This window comes from Heteronotia binoei, chromosome 21 (genome assembly GCF_032191835.1).
Source record: "Heteronotia binoei isolate CCM8104 ecotype False Entrance Well chromosome 21, APGP_CSIRO_Hbin_v1, whole genome shotgun sequence".
In the NCBI taxonomy this organism is placed as follows: domain Eukaryota; kingdom Metazoa; phylum Chordata; class Lepidosauria; order Squamata; family Gekkonidae; genus Heteronotia; species Heteronotia binoei.
In genome coordinates this window covers 27,623,447-27,645,408 of record NC_083243.1, presented here as the reverse complement: position 1 = coordinate 27,645,408, position 21,962 = coordinate 27,623,447, and the positions used below count along the sequence as shown (strand labels likewise).

At 41.6% G+C, this 21,962-nt stretch overlaps 1 protein-coding gene across 1 annotated transcript in view; it reads left to right on the top strand.

Annotated features, from left to right (window-relative positions):
• TRAF3 (TNF receptor associated factor 3) overlaps positions 1–21,962 on the top strand; it is a 138,955-nt gene that overhangs the window by 60,026 nt on the left and 56,967 nt on the right. Inside the window, exon 3 of the mRNA XM_060262026.1 lies at positions 10,435–10,526. The gene's annotated coding sequence lies outside the window, so the exon portion shown is untranslated. The remainder of the gene's footprint in view (positions 1–10,434; positions 10,527–21,962) is intronic.

The following is a 21,962-nucleotide window of genomic DNA, read 5'->3' as shown; positions in this document are numbered from 1 at the left end:
CCAGCCAACCTGCCTTCAGCTTTCCATTCTTTCCTCTCCCTGGCAGCTTTTCCTCAGCAAAATTTGCCCACGTTACTTGATGCCAGAGGGTTGGCCCATTCCTGTTATTCAGTGCCAACCTGGGCTGTGCCCAGTTGTGTTGGTAGTGAGTCTTCAGTGGTTGCCACAGGCCTGTTCCCAAGTAGTCCTTCTCTCTCGGAGGACTTGACAGGAGAAGGCGATAGGACCTTAACAGGACTGTTTTGCCCTCCTGGTGTTTGTCATCCCCTGAGTTTGTTTTACAAAAGCCCAGGCTTAGAAGGCTCAACAATATTGCTGCAGTTGCCTAGCAGCATCCAAAATGGCTTCCCAGCACTGGGCATTCTTTTCTTAAATTTACAGGTGTTTTATTATCTGAGAGGATTTTAATCTCTCAGTGTATTTTAGAAATGTTTTTAGGATTCAGATTGTTCTGCAAAACCTGAGACTTCCTTTGGGATTGTCTCCATCCCTAGCTCTGTTCTGTAGATCTGTTGATCATATCTTCTAGAGTGCTATTTGGAATTAGATATAAGCTCTACGAAACTTGTATTTTGTGATATTTTTCTTTTTTCATTGTCTTTCTGCTATTCTTCTTGGTGTTACACACACACTCTGTGATGATGATCTTGATTTTCATTGAAAAAAAATTAAATTAGCCCAATTCACTCACTCATTTTTGAAGAAAGTAAGGAAAATTATAGTAGTGGGTGTTCTTGGGGGAATACTTTAGGCGTTCTAGGTGTTCAGTTTCTTCATCTTGCTGGAAAACAAAATCTGAAAACTGAGTATGGAAAAGGAGAACAGGTTATGATACTCCAAACCAAGTCTTTGTGAGCTCTTGATCCCCCCTCCCCCCGCCAGCCGCAGTACCATCCATGGCTCCATTTTCTGTTTCATTATGACCTGAGGAATGCTAGGTATCAAGTTGTGCATTCAGCCCTTCAGGATGTCAACGCATTTCTTAACCATGGACTTTCCCCTGCGGGTACTTCAAACCAGACAAATGAAGCAATGCCCAGTACACTGGTCCCATGACTTCCTTTTGCAGCATTGAAAATCCCCATAATGTGAACTGTCTATAACTGTGCTGGGGAAATGACAGTACTGATAACCAACTTAAAGCGAACCTTTTGTAGTACTTTCCAAATACAAAGTACATTTTGGACATATGACTGTAGTGATCTGAAAAAAAAATACCATCTAGTCCTTTTGCATACAGGTTTATAATGATAACCAAATATTATTTTTAAAAAGTATTATGAATTTACTTAGACCAATGTTATTCACTAGGAGGAAAGTTGCTATAAAGCAAGTTGAGTCTTTTGGTGACCCACCATGTCATAAATCTGTGATTTGTTCCTGCCACTCGCTCTGCGTAGGTTTGTTCAGCAGGGGAATATGATGGTTGGAACTAGAAGGAAAAGGATTGGTTTTTATACCTCACTTTTATCTATCCTAAGGAGTAGCGAAAGGTCACCCAGCAGCTTACAATCACTTTTCCTTCCCCTACGACAGGCACCTTGTGAGGTAGATGGGGCTGAGAGAGTTCTGAGAGAACTGTGACTGGCCCAAGGTCACTCAGCATGTAGAGAAGTGGGAAATCAAGCCCTGTGTTCTCCAGATTAGAGTCCACTGCTCTTAACCGCTACACAATGCTAGCTGAGAGGAACTAGATGTAGCAGTGGGTATCAGGGGATATCAGGCAAAAATCAGGCTTCTGATTTCTTTAAAATACCAACAGAATCCACCCATGTTGATGAAGTGTTGGCCCATAGAGAATGCATGTATGAGAATGTTTGACTTTCTATAGGTTTTTGTTGAACAAGCAATCTATGCTGAAAGGTATATTGTATACATGTGCGAGAGAGGTTTTGTTGCCATCAAGTAACAGCGGACTTATGCTGACCCTGTAGAGTTTTCAAGGCAAGAGATTTTCAGGGGTGGTTTGTTGTTGCCTTCCTCTGCCTCATGACCCTGGTATTCCTTGGTAGTCTCCCTTCTAAATTCTAGTCAAGCGCCTACCTACCTTGCTTACCTTCTGAGATTTTGACAGTCTTGGAGATCTGGGCTATCCAGGTTAGGTTGTATGAGCCATGGGTAGACTATTGATTTAGAGGGAAGATAAAGAAAAGAGCACAAGTGCATCATTAGGTCCTGCTTCTTCTTTGAGAGCTTTCAGCATTTAGTTCTTGGATTCAAATTGTAATTTACTCTTTTTCACAAGTGATCATACTTTCATCTGAAATGTGAGAAACAGTGTGCTATCAAAGCAAATGTGATGTGCAATGTATTCTCATTCCATGGTGCCGTGTTATTCATATAAATTTGCTGGGTTCTCTTAGCAATCTCAATTTTTCCCAATAAGGATTTGTTTGCTAGGATTCTGGAATATTGATAGGTATAAATACTTTAAATCCAATTTAAGAAGTTGTTTCCACAGTCCATTTTTTATAAAACTTTAAACAGGAATGGTCAAAGTACATTATCAAGTGCTTTCTCTGCATCCAAAAATATGAATGCTTTCAGCTTTTTCTCCCAGGATATTCAGTTGCATTAAGGAGATATCTGATGTTGTCCATATATCTTTTTGGAACAAATCCAGTTTGATCTTTATGGATTAGTTCTGAAGTACGTTTACTTAGTCTCTGTTCCCCGATGTAATAATGAAATTGGTCTATATTAAGGTTGTGGTAGTGATGGATCATTCCCCTCTTTTTGTGTATTAGAGTTATATTTGCCTCTTGCCAACTTTGTGGCATTTATTTAATTTCCTGTATCTCATCCATTACTTTTTTGAGCGGTATTGTTAGAATATCTTCAAAAGATTTATAATATGTTGCTGCCAGGCTATCTGATCCTGGAGCTTTGTCTTTTAAATTTTTAATAACATAATTGATTTGTACTGTTACCACTTGATTTAATATTTTTCTGTGTTCAGGCATATGTTTTCTTTAAATGATGGCTCTCATGTATGGGTTCTTCTTTATAAAGATTCATGAAGAAAGTTTTTTTTTGTTCCAACATTTCTTGTTCTAAATAAAGTATTTGGGTTCCTTTCCCGATTCCTGGTATCCTCTTTTCTGTTTCTTTTCTTAAACAATGAGCTAGATTATTTGCAGATTCAAAATGTCCTTGTTTTAAATATTTTATATTTTTCTGCATTCCTTCCATTTCTAGCATATCTATGTGATTTTAATGGTTTGATCTCTTTCAGCTTATTCTTATTATCAGTACTTTTATGTTCTTATTCTAATGTTTTTATTTTGTTTGTTATTTTCTTTATATAATCTTTTTTTTCCCTTGTAGCTACTGCTAGTAAAATTCCCCTGATGTAAGCCTTACTGGTGCTGTAGAATTCTATTCATATTCTATTAGGTCTTTCTTACATTTTTGTTTTACTTTGTCTTGTAGTAAGAGTGTGTCATTTCTGTTTCCACTCTTCCAAATTACTTCTTTTGAGTTATGATCTGTTAGAATCTTTGGTAAGATCTCTGGTTAGAATCTAAATTGATTTTGAAGCATCTCTGTATTTTTAATTCAATTTCATTGTAAATGATTAGTCTAATAGAAGGGATTTATTAAGTACTATTTGGGAGCTTGTCCATGAATATCTTTTTGAAATGCTTCACATTCAACCCATGCATGATCTGAGCACAATTTGCAGTCTATGTTTGAGGAGCATATTTGATTGTATAAGCCTTTAGATGTTAAAATGTAATTGTGTGAGTATAAATGTTATGCTTTGGTGAATAAAATGTATAGTCTCCCTTATGTTAAAGATGCCATAGATTGCATTGATTGAACTTACTAAGAATTAGTACATTGAGGTCCACTGTTTTTTTCTATATTGTGTTGTCTGGGGCATTGATGCTCTGTATTCTTGGTGCTTGGGGGGGCACAGTGGGAGGGCTTCTAGTAGTCCTGGCCCCACTGGTGGGCCGCTTGATGGCGCTTGGGTTTTTTGGCCACTGTGTGACACAGAGTGTTGGACTGGATAGGCCATTGGCCGGATCCAATATGGCTTCTCTTATATTCTTATGTTCTGATGTTTCTCTTTTTTTGAGAAGGTTCTATCCAGATTTAGATCTGTCATGTAATTAAGATCTCCCCAATTAAAGTTTCCCCCTTGCCAAATAATTTCATTTCTAACAACATTTTGTTGATGAACTGAATTTGGTTCTTATTGGGAGCATACACAGATGGTAAAATCAATTTAATTTCATTCACTATGCCTTTCAAAAAATATTGGCCGTTAAGGTGTATTTTTCTCATAATATATTGGAATTTTACATTTTTCGGAATTAGTTTTTAGATGTGCTTAGTGCCTGGTGGCAGTGAGCAAATAGCCATTATGATTTAAGGACCTAGATTTAACATGAGTTTCTTGCATAAAAAGAGTGTCTGAACATTGTTTTGTCAATGTGGCAGTGAATCTTTTTATATTATTATTCAGGCCTTGACAAATGATAGAAATTATTTTGATTCTACTATTCATAAAATTGATTGCTTTCAAATTCAATGAAGCTATAGCGTTTAATTTCAGATTTAATATTTTTTGTTCTGCCCAGCATGTCTCTGTAATGTTATTCTTCCATAGCTTAGAGCACAGAAAGAGAAACTGAAGATGCAATCAGTAGTAATCATTAGTATTAGTGAATCTTTAATATATTCCTTAACTTCTCCCCTCCCCTCTTCTAATGCCCTGCTGGAAACAAAAAAAGAAAAACAAAATTAAAAACCTCCTGTCTGAGGTATCTTTGCTAATTTCCCATGAATCCCTATTCTGTAGGAAGCAAAAGAAACAGAAACCTCACCCCCCCCACACCCCTTCAAGCTACTAACTTTGCTCAGTGAGGAATACAATTATAGTGCCTCCAATCGATATTTAAAACAAGACTTATTCTTAAACTACATTCTTAAATCAGAATTTAAATATTATGGTGTTTGGGATTTTGCTCCACTTGTAAGATATAGGCATTTCCTTCATTTGTTTTCTCTGAGGTTACTCCACAATCTCTTCAGGAGTTTTCAGGTTTAGAGAATTCAGGAGTGTCTTGCCAGACACTGAGATCATTTGCTTGAAGAAGTAATCCATTGTAGTTGACTATGAGCTTAATGGGAAACCCCTTGTATAGTGGAAATTGGCTTATGTGAGCTTTTCTGTTACAGGTTTTAATTCTTCCCACTTTTGTAGGGTTTCTGGTGACAAGTCCTGATATGCATATATTTTCATTTCTTTGAAGACCAGTGATCAGGGCTGGAGCCAGGATTTCATGTTTGGGGGGGGGGGCCACAGCAGGATTTGTGGTTGGGGGGGCTGGGGGGGGCACCCAGTTTGGCAGCCCAGGGCTCTTGGAACTGTAAGCTGCATTGAGTTCCACAAGCTAACCCCCCTTCGCCTGGGCACTCATAGCACTTCTGCTTCCCCCACCCCTTTCTTAAGTGCCCATCTCTCAGAGAGACGGAGACTTATTGATTCTCCCCCCCCACACACACACACACCTTTGCTCTGCAAGGTGTGTTAGGGAAGGGGAGAGAAAAAAGCTAAAAGACCAGCAGCAATGCTACTACTTGTTCAGAGAGGCAGTGAGCAAAGGGGATAGATTGGGGGCCATCCAATGGAGGGGCCATATAGTTGGAAGGGGGGTTGAAAGGATGGGTCTGGCCCCTCCCAGGCCCCACTGTAGTTATGGGCTTGCCAGTGATCCTTTAATTCTAGATTCACACAGGGTCTCTTCGTTGTTATGATGTTTTAGGAATTTTAATGAAATGTCTCTTGGGGACATGAAACGAGCATTAGGTGGAGATCCCAGTCTGTGCGTTTTTTCTATGATGGGACCTACTCCTTCTTCTAAACTCTAATGCACTAGCTAGCCACGCTGCTATGAAGATTGCTAAATTGCTGGGGCCTTCCACAGACTGTTCAAAACACCTAAATCTCAGATTGTTCTGTCAAGCTGTGTTCTCCAAATCCATGAGTTTTTCATTCATGTGTATTTTGTTGGTTTGCAGTTTCATTCAGTGAGACTTCTGTTTCTTTAAGTTGAAGAGAAACAGGTTCCAGTAGTTTTGTTAACCTTTCTGTAATCCATTCTTCTAGATCAGGGGTGTCAAACTCATGAGGGCTGGATTTGACACAAATTTCAGCTTATTGGACCAGGCCATGTGGGCCATAACATGTAATGCCAGGTACCAAAGATATAAACTTTATAAAGATTGCAGGGAAACACGATTAAGCAGTTGAATCCTAGAAGTGAAAACAGTTGATTTACTGGGGAACCCACAAAAGCCTGTCTCCCCCACAAAAGCCCAGCTCTCCCAGATCTCTCCACTCCTAGTTCTCATCCCTCTTGTGTTTCCCATAGAAGCAGCGAGGCTGAGAGGGAGGCCTGGCAGAGAGCCATTTCCAAAACCTCCAGGGAGTCCTCCTGCAACCCTTTTTCCTTCATGGGCTGAGAACAACACTGGTTGCTCATGGCCAGTGTAAAAGCCCTAGACAGGCGGATTTGTTTGCCCACCCCCTAGATTATCTACAAGCTTGAGAAAGTCCTTACTTAGGAGTGAGTTGTCTGCAGTTGAATTAGATTGTCTGGCCGCCATTTTAAGACCCTTCCTGGTCTCAGCACTAATAACATTTTTGTGCTCTTTGAGTGGGAAGTATGTTTCTATTGACGGGGATTACAGAAGAAGAAGAAGAAATGCAGATTTATATCCCGCCCTTCTCCCTGAATCAGAGACTCAGAGCGGCTTACAATCTCCTATGTCTTCTCCCCTCACAACAGACACCCTGTGAGGTGGGTGGGGCTGGAGAGGGCTCTCACAGCAGCTGCTCTTTCAAGGACAACCTCTGCCAGAGCTATGGCTGACCCAAGGCCATTCCAGCAGGTGCAAGTGGAGGAGTGGGGAATCAAACCTGGTTCTCCCAGATAAGAGTCCGCACACTTAACCACTACACCAAACTGGCTCTCTACAGTCACTAGAGCCTTTGTCTTTCCTTCTGCCTGTTTTCCCCATTCTTTGTTTTGTTGATTGGCCTGGTTTTTGCTTAAAGAGCAGCTTATTGGGAGGTTGGGAACAGACACTCTGGATCTAGGTGACCAGCATTATCTCACGATGCCTAACCTCCAGGTCTGGTCTAAATGTATACTTGCCATGTTCTTGGCTAGTGACATGGTATCTGGTGAGAGTACTTACCACAAATGTTATTCATTGTAAATGTGTAGAGTGGTGTGAAAGATTTTTTAAAAAATATTCCCGGTCGAGGTTTCCTATTCTTTAAGTCACGGCAGACTTCCTGAAGGAAGTTGATTTCAGCAAGCCTTTAGTTTTAGTTGGTGAAATGGTTAAATGTGGGTTAGAGAGTAGTACTGTCAGGTGGATTCATGACTGATCGAAGAATCCTACTTTGAAAGTGGTTACTAGTGATACTTCATCAGCCTGTAAGGTGGTCTTGTGGGATGTCTCAGGGCTTTGTCCTGGGCCCAGTACCCTGCATCAGCTTAATGATTTGGTTTAAGGAAGTGATGGGAATTCCTAGCAAATCTGCAGATTGTACAGAACTGGATGGACGGCTAACACCTTATGCAACAGAAATAATATTTTTAAATTTACCACATTTACTCAAAAAGGTGGTCCTGAATATGACTACTTCTCTTCCTAATCACTAGAGTAAATACTCTTTAAATGCCTTCTCCAAGCTGTGCAGCAGTAGCACAACTCAGCAAGTGAACTTAGAAGGCATTTAAAGACACTGCGGTCTCTTAAAGTGCTCCCCCCATTGAAAGCAATGGAGTGCGAGGGCACCTTCTTTGGGGGGGGGGACATAGAATTTGGACCCTCTGTGCAGTCTTTTTTAAAACTTGGGGTGGGGTTTGAGGAGAGCAACCAGCAGCTATGCTGCAAATTTGGTATCTCCGCCTCAAAAAAATCCCCCCAGACATTTCAAAGCCCCAAATACTTCTGGAATGATTCTCCATTATACCCCATGGGGACCAATGGTCTCCATAGCGTATAAGAGAACCAAAAATAATCAGGCTTCCCAAATATTTCCCGAATCCCAATGTTGGATTTGGGAATATTGAGAAATGTTATATATGTATATATATTAACCCACCCCTAGCCTAGAGCTCTATTACTTGTGGATGGAACAAGCAAATGGATCAAATTAATAGATTTCTTACGCTGTCCATTGTACTTGTCAAAAAGCTGGTTTGAGGTTGTGGAAAACCTAATGGAATGGGAGGACTATATAGCATGGGGGTGGGAATTGGCAAGGAAGTTCCTATCTGCTCATGAAATACCTTCCACAAAAGGGGAAGGTTTTATTTCTTCTTGACCCCTCCCCCTTTCTCTTTGACTTTATCACATTTCACTATTCCTGATGTTCCCCAAATTCATAGGAACTCTTTTTCTGTGAGCTCAGGGGACTGCAAGTAAAAAATAGTAAGGAATCTGTTTTGTGAACTTATTCCATTCAGTTCTTTAAATAGAATCCAGTGTATGTACAGTAGCACCCAGAAGGTGTCACTGTGATAATTTTTCATTGGCTATAACTAGCAGTTATTGTGGTGGCATACACATCTTAGAAATAGATGTGTTTTAATTTTTTTTTTCTTGCATGGATCTATAAAAAGACTCTTGGGTCTTCTTTGAAGCAGTTATAATTGAAGCGTCCATAGAGCATCATAAAATATAGCAATATAAAATAACAATAACAACAAAAGATGAGATGGAGGCGATTTCGATTCATAGATTTTAATAACATTTAAATAACATTTCCTTGAAGACTGGCTGTGCTTGCAAATTTAATTGGTTAGAAGGTATCATTTCTGCAGTAGTAATTCCAGAAGGTGACCTTTTAACATTTGATTTTGTTGTTCCTTTAGGATAAAGAAGTCAAGAATCGACAGCATAAACTTGGAACCGATTCACTGTTCAGTTTTCTGTTGCCTTTTTTTCTGTGTTCAAATGTCAGTGTCATTGTGCTTTATTCTGCTTCCATTATACAGTAAGCTGCTGTATTGTTTTATCCATTCTTTGATTTTTTTATATTTTACAAAAATTATACTCCGCCTTCCTGTCAAGGCGGCTAACAAATGAAAATATATGTGGTAGAAACACCTCTTGAAACCAAAATGATTTATAGGAAATAAGCAGCAGGATTGATTCTTTAGATTTTGATTGTCTATTTACTCTTTTATTTTAAAAATTTATATCCTGCGCTCTCCACCAAAAGCAGCATAATCAGCAACCTGAATACGCAAGCATATCTTTAGCAGGCACTGGGAATGGAGCATACTCTGGGCCAGTTGCATGCTTGTTGGAAGAATGTTCCATAGTTGAGGGCAGTGTTCTCTCTAAGCTGTGAGTGTGAGTTGCTGCTCATTAAGAAGAAGAAGATATTGTATTTATATCCCACCCTATACTCTGAATCTCAGAGTGGTCACAATCTCTTTTACCTCCCCCCCCTCACAACAGACACCCTGTTGGGTGGGGCTGAGAGAGCTCTTACAGCAGTTGCCCTTTCAAGGACAACTATGAGAGGTATGGCTGACCTAAGGCCATTCCAGCAGCTGCAAGTGGAGGAGTGGGGAATCAAACTCTGTTCTCCCAGATAAGAGTCTGCGCACTTAACCAGTGCACCAAACTAACAGAGGAAATGGCACTCATCGGCCATCTGGAGCTGCACATGGTCTTGCACTGCCCATTGCCCATTTTAAGATCATAGCCAGGGGTCGTTTTGTAGAAAAATAGGTGGTGGAGCTCATCCAGGTATTGTTATGCAGCTGCACCTACTATTCAATGAACAAGGAGGGGGAACTCTCAGAAGGAGGAGGTTCAGGAGCTGTGCTCCTGTGAGCTTCCACTGTATCTGAGGCCTGACCATAGCAGTTCTTTTCTGCTCATGATGTGAATTGCTTTGCTGAGTAGGGAGAAAAAAGTAGAGGGAATACTGGTTGAGGGGCCCCTAGAGATGTGAAACTTCTGGAAATTGTAAACCATGGAAGAACCTTGGGGTAGGGCAGGGGCGGGGCAAGAAAAGAAATATTGAGAAAATGGAAATGTATGCAAGACTTCACTTTCTTTTCAAACCTAAACTCGCTCTGTTCTTGCTTTGTTGCTTTAACAATGTTTACCATGCATACTTTTATCAGTTAGCCTTTCTAAAATTATTTGGTGCATTTAGAGAGTTTAGTAGTATAAATGACTGATGTTTCGACCCTAGAAGGCTTAGAAGGATAGAGCTCTGCTTAGGTTTGCAGTGTTAGGGTTTCACAAAATTGCGCATTTACTGGATATTGAGAGAGAGAGAGAGAGAGAGAGAGCTCCAAACTGCTAAACCCTGTACCACCTTAGCACATGTATCTTGTTATTTATTTGTTTGTTTGTTTGTTTGTTTTTGCCATTTGACAGGTATGAGAAAAAATTGAAGGTAGAAAATAAAATCTATAGTAAACAAGCGAGTATATTATTTGGACAGAAACACGCTCAAAAGTCACAATAAGGTAGGACTACCTACATATTTTGAAATTAAGTTAAACTTTGTAATATTGAATTATTTAATAATCTACTGTCATTAAAGGATATTGTTGTCAGAATTGTTCACATTTAAATAACATTTCTTGGAAAACGGGCTGTCTGTGTCAACAGCATACAGAGGAATTGTCATTATTTAATGCTGTAGTCTTATACATTTTGCATAAGTAAAACCTTCTTGCAAAGTATTTTACTGTTGAATGAGTTAAATACTTTGTGAGACAAGGTTTTAACTCACTCAAAGTGTGTGGTATAAAAACTGAGCGCTGAAAAAATCCTTGTGAAATATTTTCTCATCTAGAATAATATTTCACAGGATTTTTTTCAGTTCTCCCCAAAATACCTAATTTTTCCTTTGCCATAGCCCAGCCCAAGTGTTTTCAGAAAAAGATATATTTTTTTGCTTCTATATGTCTAAATCTCATTCCACATTGATAATATACTTAGCAAGAAATGGTGTAGAATTGAAATAGTCATGGCTCACTTTTTCAAAGTGTATGGAATCAAAATGAAGTACAATATGTAGGGTTTTTTTGCGGTGCAATCCTAGAAAGAGCTACTTCAGTGGATTTAGAAAGAAGTAACTCAGCTTTGCCCTGAACTGGATAGCCCAGACTAGTCCAATTTCATCAGATCTTGGAAATAAGGTTGGGTCCAATGCTCCCTCTTAAGTTGTGGAGTCCTGTGGGCAAAAATTCTACTTCATGAACTACTGGCATTAAAGTTTGTGAGCAAGCGATTTGGCTGCTGCATAAATTATTTTGCTCTAGGGCCATCTCTCCTAAGCTAAGACAAAAATGTGTGAGCTGGAAGTTAAAAAACTGAGCTAGCTCACACTAAACTCAGCTTAGAGGGGACACTGGGTTTGCCCTGATTAGTACTTGGATGGGAGACCAAGGAACTCCAGGGTTTCTATGCAGTGCCAGGCATTGGCAAACCACCTTTATTTGTCTCTTGCTTTCAAAACCCTACAGGGGTCACCATAGGTTAGCTGAGACTTGACAGCCCTTTCTATCATTGGAACTCTCTGTCTGGGGCGGTGATACTCTGTATTCTGGGTGCTTGGGGGGGCACAGTGGGAGGGCTTCCGGTGTCCTGGCCCCACTGGTGAACCTCCTAATGGCACTTGGTTGGGGGTTTTTGACCACTGTGTGACACAGAGTGTTGGACTGGGTGGGCCATTGGCCTGATCCAACATGGCTTCTCTTATGTTCTTATCACCAAGTCTTGTTTAGAATTGTACTGCCACTGTTTCCCAGCTTTAGCCTACAGATGGGTTATTTTTAATTTCCCTGCATCATTTACCGCTTCAAGCTTGACGTAAACTGGAGGGTCGGAATACAATTAAAAATATTTTCAGTAGACTGGAGGGTTTTGTCGGAATCAGTGCTGTAGTCTAAAACAAAGATGAATGCACAACTTTTAACCACAAGAACGAGGAACTAAATATTCTGATATGGAATGGTAGATTGCTGGCTTAACAGTGACCCTGCTAAGGAGGATGTGGAGGATTCTAGGGGATCATAAACATTGTCCTGCTGATCCTCTGTTTCTGCAGAAGAAATAAATGCCAGTTCATGAAGTACTAACAAAAACATCAAAAAAATAAAACACTTTTTAACAAAGAACCACAAGAATGAATGAATTCCAAGTGTTGACTGAGAGACAATCAAGTAAACATTTTCATGAGGAAAGCAGCTCAGAACATTAGGTTGAAACAAGTGGGACCCAGAAGGACTGGCAGGAGCCATCTCATTTTTTCTTCCCTGACTATTTTCTCCCCCTCTTGCCTGAAAGCCCACCATCGCCTCTTCCCCTTTCCGGCTTCCTTCTCTCTTCCTAAGGTTGCCAACTTCCAGGCAAGGCCTGGAGAGCTTATGGAATCACAGCAGACCTCCTAGTTACGGAGAACAGTTTCCTTTAGGATTGCCAGCTCCAGGTGGAGAAATTCCTGGAGATTTGGGGTTGGACCCTTGGGAAGGTGATGTTTCAGGAGGAAAGAGGATGAAGAAGATAATACTGGGTTTATATCCCTCCACTCCAAATCTCAGAGTCTCAGAGTGACTCACAATCTCCTTTATCTTCCTCCCCCGCAACATTCACCCCATGAGGTGGGTGGGGCTGAGATGACTCTCACAGGAGCTGCCCTTTCAAGGACAACCTCTGCCAGAGCTATGGCAGACCCAAGGCCATTCCAGCAGGTACAAGTGGAGGAGTGGGGAATCAAACCCGGTTCTCCCAAATAAGAGTCCGCACACTTAACCACGACACCAAACTGGCTCTCTGGAAGCAACCTCCACTGTATATACCTACCATAGAGTCTACCTCCAAAGCAGTTGTAATTCCAAATGGAGTCTGTGGCATTATACCCTTCTGTGGTCCCTCCCCTCTTTAAGCTGCACACTCCCCAGGCCCCACTCCCTGTCTCCAGGAATCTAACTTGGATTTGGCAACCTTATCTCTTTCCCGTTCAACAGCCAACCTACCTTTACCTACACCTCTTTCTTAAACTCCCCCTGCCTGGCAGCCCCTGTCTAGGAAAACTGACCCAGTTGTATGGTACCATAGTTCCCTGCACCATTCTCTCCTTCTCATCCATTTACCAACTTACCGTACATTTTATCTCCCCTCCTATTCAACTATAACATTTGTTTTTCCCCACATTGGAGACCAAAGCAGCATACAGTATTCTGTTCTCCTCCTTTTTGTCTGCATAACAACCCTGTGGAAGTATGTGACTGGTCCAAAATCACCCAGTCAGCTTCCACAGCAAGATGGGGATTTGAAACCTAGGTCTCACAGACTCTGCTCTGAAGCTCTAACTGCTACACCACACTAGCTTTCATAGGCTGGCTACTGTTGAATAGTAGCAAGCAGCCAGGACTACTTAAAGTCATGCAAGTCATGCAATGGTTGCTGCTGGGGCTAGGGTTGCCAACCTCTTGGTAGGACCTGGATATCTCCCACAATTACAACTGAACTCTAAATGACAGAGATGAGCCCCCCTGAAGAAAACAACTGCTTTGGAGGGTAGACTCTATGGCATTGTATTCGTTTGAAGCCACTCCCCTCCACAAACCCTGCACTCTTCAGACTCTACCACAGAATCTTCTAGAACTTCCCAACCTGGAGCTAGCAACTCTAGTCAGACCAGGCCTGGGAAAGTCTCTGCAGCCTCCTCCTGCCCTTTTGCTCAGAGAAATGGAAGCCTGGAATATTGTGGTTGCCTAGCAACAGCATGCACAGACAAGACAATTCTACTTGGGGGAGATTTAGTTTTTTTATTATTATTATCATTTCAGATTTTTCTGCAAACTTTAGCAGTTCCCCAAGTTTGCTGAAAAGTCTCTTTAGCCTCCATCTGGGCCCTGTCCATGAATTTAGCTATCCACATATGTTGGCTGTGAGTGGCTATTACAATATATGGTCCATTAACTAAAGTTGCTTTCTCGAGCAGTATTTTTTTTTTTAAATCCTGCTATTTTGAATTTAATTTGAGAAGGTTTATTTATGTGGCGTGTTTAGCAGGAGAGAGCCATTTTAGATTCAATTAATAATTCCTAGAAATATGGCTGTTTATTAAATCTGGATGCCTAGAATGATTTAATGGATTCATGTTGCCGTTTTCCTTCTGAATAAGCAAAGATTTGCATTGCCAATTACCCACTTTTTTGTCATATTGAAATATGGCATTCTGTGCTAGAAAATTATGGGCCAGCGTGACGTTGGTTCATGGGTGAACAGAACAAATGTAGTGGCACACTGATGCTTGCTCTCACCTTTTAGCCATGCCCTTTCTGTTGACTGTCGGTGCCCATACTGTTGCTGAAATACTTATATTACAACACTGGATAGACAAAATGCCCATCTTCCACAACTGAGGACCATGCAACCTTAGCAACATCTTAATATATGGCATATAGATGACATCTGCATGTGGCATTATTTTTAGATACTAGGAAATCTTTTGTCGATGCTAATGTGCAGAGTGGGAGGCTGCAGTCCTGCAGTCCAAGCTCTGCTCACATGACCTGAGTTCAATCTCAGGGGAAGCTGGATTCAGGTAACTGGCTCAAGGTTGACTCAGCCTTCCACCCTTCCGCGGTCGGTAAAATGAGTACCCAGCTTGCTGGGGGTAAAGTGTAGATGACTGGGGAAGGCAATGGCAAACCACCTCGTAAAAAATCTGCCAAGAAAACGTCATGATGTAAGCTCACCCCATGGGTTGGTAACAACTCGGTGCTTTCACAGGGGACTACGTTTACCTTTAATGTGTAGACTTGCCACCGTAGCTGCTATATGCTGTAATACAGCTAGTTGAAAGGGGGGAGTTGTCCCTACAATTTGGTTATGTTTCTTCTTTTGAATACTTTTTTTCTGTTAAATCGTGAATACTTGTCTTTTGTGCTGGCAATTTTTGCTTTTCTAACTCTCTTTATATTGCAAACCATTCCCCCCCCCCACCTCCTGTAGTAACCTATTATTTCCCAATTTATACTGCATTCAAGAGTGTTAAGCCTGCGTTTATTTCTCTTGGTGATCTCATTTTCTCAGGTGACTTTTCAACAGCCTTCTGTGATGAGTCCCTGAATCAACCACTGACCTCTACGTGCAAAGTACCCACCCTTCTCAATCCAAAATAGACATGACATGGAGTTCTGTTTCTCTTACCTGTTTTTTTTTTAAATGAAAAAATATAATTGGAAGACTGCAGTTAGGAACAAAATTGCAGTTGGGTTGTGGGAAGACTTTCCCCCCTTTCCCTGCTCTCTCTGCCCACCCCTTCAATCTTCCCTCTCCTGTGTACAGAAGAAGTTGTGAGATTTTGCCTTCAGCAGTGCCAGCTCCCATCTGAATTTGTAATGTAGTGGTTATTGTTTGACTAGGACAGGAAACACTCTGTTTCAAACACCCCCCCCCACTCTGCAGTCACGTTCTCACAATATAATTTACCTCACACGGTTATGAGGAAAATGTGGTTGGGGGGACATGTGTGGTACCTTGAAGGAAAGGTAGAATAAAACATAATAACTAGATCATGACTACTTTTTTTTCATGGGGCTGCCGACCAAAAATACTACTAGTTCATCAGTTATAGGGATCTTAATTAAAATATCCATAATAATAAGGGAAGGAGTACTTGAACACGTGTACTGCAACCAATAACTGCTTACTTATAAAGCAGCATATAAAACAGAGCTAGCCAAGCCACATCTAATCTCATGTTTGTTTGTCTGAAGAAGAAGATATTGGATTTATATCCCACCCTCCACTCCGAAGAGTCTCAGAGCGGCTCACAATCTCCTTTACCTTCCTCCCCCACAACAAACACCCTGTGAGGTGGGTGGGGCTGGAGAGGGCTCTCACAACAGCTGCCCTTTCAAGGACAACCTCTGCCAGAGCTATGGCTGACCCAAGGCCATGCTAGCAGGTGCAAGTGGAGGAGTGGGGAATCAAACCCGGTTCTCCCAGATAAGAGTCCACGCACTTAACCACTACACCAAACTGGCTCTTGAGCATTTTAGGCTGAGGAAGGGCCCAAAGTACCTCTCAAAATGCCAAATAAATGAAAGATTCTGGGCTGGGCTGGGTTCCACACTACTGCAAGATCTGGGCAAGGCCCAAATACTTGGGCCTTTGGCTCTACCTGCCAAAAGAGGGAAAGTTAACCTAGACAGATCTCAGTTACAGCAAGCTAGCAGAATCTTCCACAATTTCATCCTCTGCCTGACTTTAAAAGTTATACTCACAAAGACTGCCAGTTCTTTTATTCCCTATCCCACATCTCTCTGAAATCTGCTTTATTCTGGGAATATATAGTGGTCTTTGCTCTGTGACTCACAGAAACTCATATTGATGTAACCTATGGATCCCAGATGGGGCATACTAACACTAACATCACTTTCTGTGCACTTGGAAGTAACATCAACATGTTGTCAGGGGATGTCAGATAACCAGCCATCAGGATGCTACCAACATTTCACCCCCATCCCCCCCCCCCTCTGGCCAGTTGACTGAAAGCGGGGAAGCAGCCACTGGGAACAAGGAATCCCCAGTAAGGGAATGGCAGCCCTAATGTAACCCTGTGGGCTTTGAACTCTGTCGGAGTGAAGGGGGCAATATTTTATCCCCATGAGGGAGTTGTATGAGGCATCAGAAAGGAGAAATTTCTGAGGGAAAAATACTTCTCTGAGGAGAAAGGAAGATGGGAAACATCCTCCTCAGATGTTTTCATGTGGTATTATGTAGTGTGAGAACATCATATTGTAGTGAGGAGCCTAACTGAGAGCTACAGTCTGTGGAGATCTGCAGCCACACAAAAAAGCCCAAGAACAGCAGGAACAGGACAGAGAGCCAGCTAAACTTCAGAAATGTGAGGGACTTGGAGAGTAAAGGACGCTATAACCTCTGCTGTTCAAGTTTTCCGTTGTGTTGACTAAGGTTGAATGCACATCCTGCTTTTAAGTACCCATCCCTCTGTGTTGAATAAACCCTTTCTGTATTTGAACTACTTGTGAAGGGTACAAGATGGTTAGAGAGTCTGGAGAGCTGTATTTTCCTTTATTTTGCCTACTGGTAATTCCCCTCAAGTTAGGAGCAGGGGAGGAAATCAGTGGCCTGGAGGCAGCACTGCGTCCCTTTTTCACACACTCCTATTAACCATCCCTTGCCCCATACATTCTTTCTGCAGCTTAGATTGGTGGAAGAAACTAGAGTTATATTCACAGTTACTATTGACCAAAGGAGTTACATGACTGCTGTTTGCCCTGGGTGCCATCCCACCATCAAACATTTGCCTACAATAATGTAAAACTATTTATGTTAAGTGAATCACTATAGTCTTTCGAAAGGATTATTTCTGAGCATGTTCGTCTCTCCCCTTTTGTATCTGGAGTGAGGGGAATGGCTTCTCTCTCTGCCTTCCTGGGTCTCTTTTTAGCATCAGGTACTGCACGTTGGGTGAGAGGGTATGATTGCCAAGGCACCTGAAAGATGGTCAGAGAAAGGGAAGCAAAAGCATCTGCATTCCCCTGTAGCTGGCTGGCTCTTTTCCAGGATGTTGGCCATGGTTTTTCACATCTGTTCTCTAAGGTCAGCTTGTTCTCTTCTCAGCGGCCGCAGAGAGTGCAGATGCTAGAACGAGAGTGCAGAGGCTCCAAAGGGGTGGCACTGTAGAGGATGTGTCCTTTACTTCTGTCCAGCGGTCATTTTGTAGAAAAATAAGTGGTGGAGCTCATCCAGGGATTGTTATGCAGCTGCACATACTATTCAATGAACAAGGAGGTGGAACTCTCAGAAGAAGGAGGTGGAACTCTCAGAAAGGTGCAAGAGCTGTGCTCCTGTGAGCTCCCACTGAATCTGAGGCCTGCTTCTGTCCTTTGTATGCAGCCCAGAGCTTAGGAAGGCTTTCAGCTTACCCATCTTTTGGTAACAGTGGTTACAAGGTAGGAACCATCTACCAACCATAAGTCCTACCTTTCGTACTTTCCTGGAATACAGGACTGTTAGTTAGCACATTGGGAAACAGTGCTCAGAAGAGCCATAGGTGGTTCCCAAATTTAGTGAATGAATATCACTGGCGTAGGGAGACTGTAGGTCCCAGAGTGTCCAAATGATTTATTTTAAAATGGGTGTTGCTAGAGTAGCCAACTCTTGCTTGGGGAATTCTTGGAGATTTGTTGGTAGAGCCTGGGGAGGGTGGGGTCTGGGCACAGGAGGGATCTCAGTGGGTTTGTGATTCCATAGAGTGTCCCCTCACAAACTGTTGTTCCCTTCGTTGGAACTGATCTCTGTACTCTGGAGGTCCAGTGTAATTCTGGAACTCCAGGTCTCACTTGAAGGATGGTAACCTTATAGCTCTTACCAGGGGTGGAATTCTAGCAGTAGCTCCTTTGCATATTAGGCCACAGACTCCTGATGTAGCCAATCCTCCAAGAGCTTACAAGGCTCTTTTTTCAGGGGTATGTGGCCTAATATGCAAAGGAGCTCCTGCTGGAATTCCACCCATCTCTTACAGTAGGGTAGGAAAAAGCAGGATTTCCAGTGGCACCTTAAAGGTCTAACATCATTTATTTCAACGTGAACCTTTAAGGGTCACATAGCTTAGTTTTTTCAGATTTGAAGAAGTGAGCTGTGATTCACAAAAGGTTATATTAAATTAAATGTGGTTGGTCTTTTAAGGTGCCACTGGACTTGTGTAGCAGGGGTGGAACTGGAAGCAACTCTGGGTGGGAGGAAAACACAGGAAAAATATAAAGACACATCACTGACCAATAAACTTAAAAGTTTTAATAACCGCAAAATTAGAGTCTTGAAAGCTTTACTGTTGTCCTTTGTCCACTGTGTTCCATTTTGTTCACAAGTAAATCTAGATATGTCTCTTCTACAGATTTTGTTAGGAGCCTCCATTCTTTCCCATCTCTCCAATATGGCACATTTAGAAGGGAGTTAATGGCAGCTGTCCAGGGAAATACTAGATGGAACTCGTACGTAATGAATATATGTTTTTATATATTCTTTTTCCAGTTCTCATGGAAACTCTTACTTTTGGTAGGATTTTTCCTCTTGTAAAGAAATTGCTGCTCTGCTCACTTTTTCTGGGTCGTAGGTAGGAAAATTATGTCTGCTGATATCTTGCCATATGATCTAGAGCAGCCCAGAGGACAAATTGTGATGTAGCTTTGTTTAAGCACCATCACTCTTTCCTATAAAGGGTAATAGTGAAAAGATAATTGAAAAAAAAATTAAAAGAATGTGTGCTCCCCCCATTTTTAACCATTTGCATTGTAAGTTATGTGGTTCTTATTAGTCATGCGTTGCCCTCTTCCCCTGTATAAATCTGATATGGACACCCATGAGGTTGTGGAATTGTACCACTGAAAAACTGGTGTTACAACCTTGGGACTTCTGTGTTAAAAGGTGAGGTGGTGTTTTTGTTTTGTTTTTAAATTGTTCCCTGATATTGCTGCACACAGTTGTTTCCAGACATAATAAAATGCAGTAATAACATAAAATGATTTTTAAAACTCTGAAGAAGTGTGCCTGCACGCAAAAGCTCATACTTTGCATAAACTTTTGTTGGTCTTAAAGATGCCACTGGACTCAAAATTTGTTCTACAGCTTCAGACCACCATAGCTGCCCACCTGGATCCATAATAAAATCTGATGAAGAATAAAAATCTGAATAATCAGTTCTCAGTGCAGGTTGTTGTTTTTTTTAAAGATTATGAGGGGTTACTATATTATGCCTTTGTTCAACCAGTTGTTCTCCTGTACTCTGGATACCCTGACTCTTGCTCAGTGACAAGGATCCTAAGATCACTCTAGCAGATATAAAATTTGTCTCAGTCCTTTTAACCCTTGCATCTAAAAATAAGAAATAAATGTCTTCTACTGCTCAAGATTTGTGGATCAGTGAGCTTCAAAGGTACAAAGAAAAAGGGATAATCAGCTCTCAAAAAAGGAGCAGATTTTAAATCCAGTGAACATTAAATAGCAAGGAAAAAATTAAATAAATGAATTGTATGCCCAGCATCAACAGCAGTCCTAAACAGTGCAATCTTAGCCGCAGTGGAAGTCATCGGCGGTGTTCCCTCTAAGGTGAGTTTAGTGTGAGGAAGCCCACAATCTTTTTAGCCTCTGGCTCAGACATTTTTGTCTTAGCTCAGGAAGAATGGTTCCAGAGCAAACTAATTTATGCAGCAGCTCACAACTTTAATGCCAGTAGCTCACAAACTAGAATTTTTGTTCACAAGACTCCACAGCTGAGAGGGAACATTGGTCATTGGTAATATAACATTATGCAGAAAGTCGTTGGAACAAAATAGCCTTACACAGTTTTTGCAAGCTTGATGTAGAGAAGGTGCTCTTTTCATCTTCTCTGGCTAGGCCATACCACAGTGTGAGTTCTGCCACCAAGAAGGACATAGAACTTGTTGAGACCAAATTTACCACCTGAAAGGGACATGAGTAGATCTAGTTGTAAAACAAAGTCCTTCAGATATATGGGATATGAAGATTTTTTACAGTAAGCTTAAATCTGCACGAATCTTAAATATCTTCTGGCTATTACACACCCACATGTTTTCCTCCAGAAATGTCTGTTCTTCAAATGTCAGATGTGTGTGGATTGTGCATGGGAGAATAAGCGAGGTGTACATATCTGGTTCTGACCAATATCTAGTTTCATTTGTTTTGATTCTCCTACTTAAGCACTTTGGTGCGTGTGTCTTGGGTAAAATAGTTAATGGTAAGGTCAGTTAAAGTGAATCACTCAGTAGTAAGTGGGAGGCTGATGTGTGAATTGGAGAGTTTGCTGAATTCTTATAATATCAAAGAACATTCTTGAAGCATAAGGATTAAGCAATCAGTGTCAAAAGCAACACTTTGAATTGGAGTCTCTAACCAGTTGAAAACTAGTAGCAGTGTTGCAACACTTGCATGCTGTGATGTGATCCACACAGACCAATAGTCCAGCTGCAGATTTTTTTACTACCTGCAGTTTTTATGCTTTTTAAAAGCAGCCACACACAGCGTGTGTGTGTTGTTAATATTTATTTAGTTATTTATTTAAAATATTTCTGTGATGAACCGGGCCTGTATCAGCTCTCCCTAGCTCTGCCTACCCCTCCTGGGATTCTGATCTGAAATGGTATAGCTGCCACAACTGTCCCCTGTCTCGGGCTCTGGTTAGGCAGGACAGCCTCCTAACCTCCCTCTGGTGTGACTAGGAAGCTGTCTCAAGGCTTCCCAGGGAACTTTGGGACTCCCCTGATGAGTTGGCAACTGGCCATGTTACCACTTTTCTGCCTAGGGATTCCCTGTCCCGCTCCTAGCATTTTCCAACAGTTGGGGGGAACTGTGTGTTACAGAGGGATTTCACTTCTTCAGCGATCAGAGTCTCAGAGTGGGTTACAATCTCCTTCCCTTCCTCTACCATCAGCAGACACCCTGTGAGATAGGTGGGGCTGAGAGAGCTCTGAGAGAATGCTCTTGAGAGAACTATGACTGAGCCAAGATCACCCAGCTGGCTGCATGTGAAGGAGTGGGGAATCAAACCTGGTTCCCCAGATTAGAGTCCAGTGCCCTTAACCACTACAGCAGACTGGCTCTTGAAGGGAGTGCTGGACTGGGATTTCATTCTGCTTGTGCAGACTAGCACAGCTACCCTTCTGAAACCAATTTAGTTATAAAGGGGTGCTGTTATATTACATTTGTGTTTGCAATTTTTGAAGATGCCAAGGATAGCCCCAAACAGCTGGCTGTACCCTACCATCCCAGCAAAGTTTAACACCCCCCTCCAAATTCAAATGGCATTTCCTTTGGTGGAGGTTGGAAAAAGACCTTCCATCTTTGCCGAGTGGAGTGGATGAGATACAAACCATTGGAATGCCAGTACCTTGAGA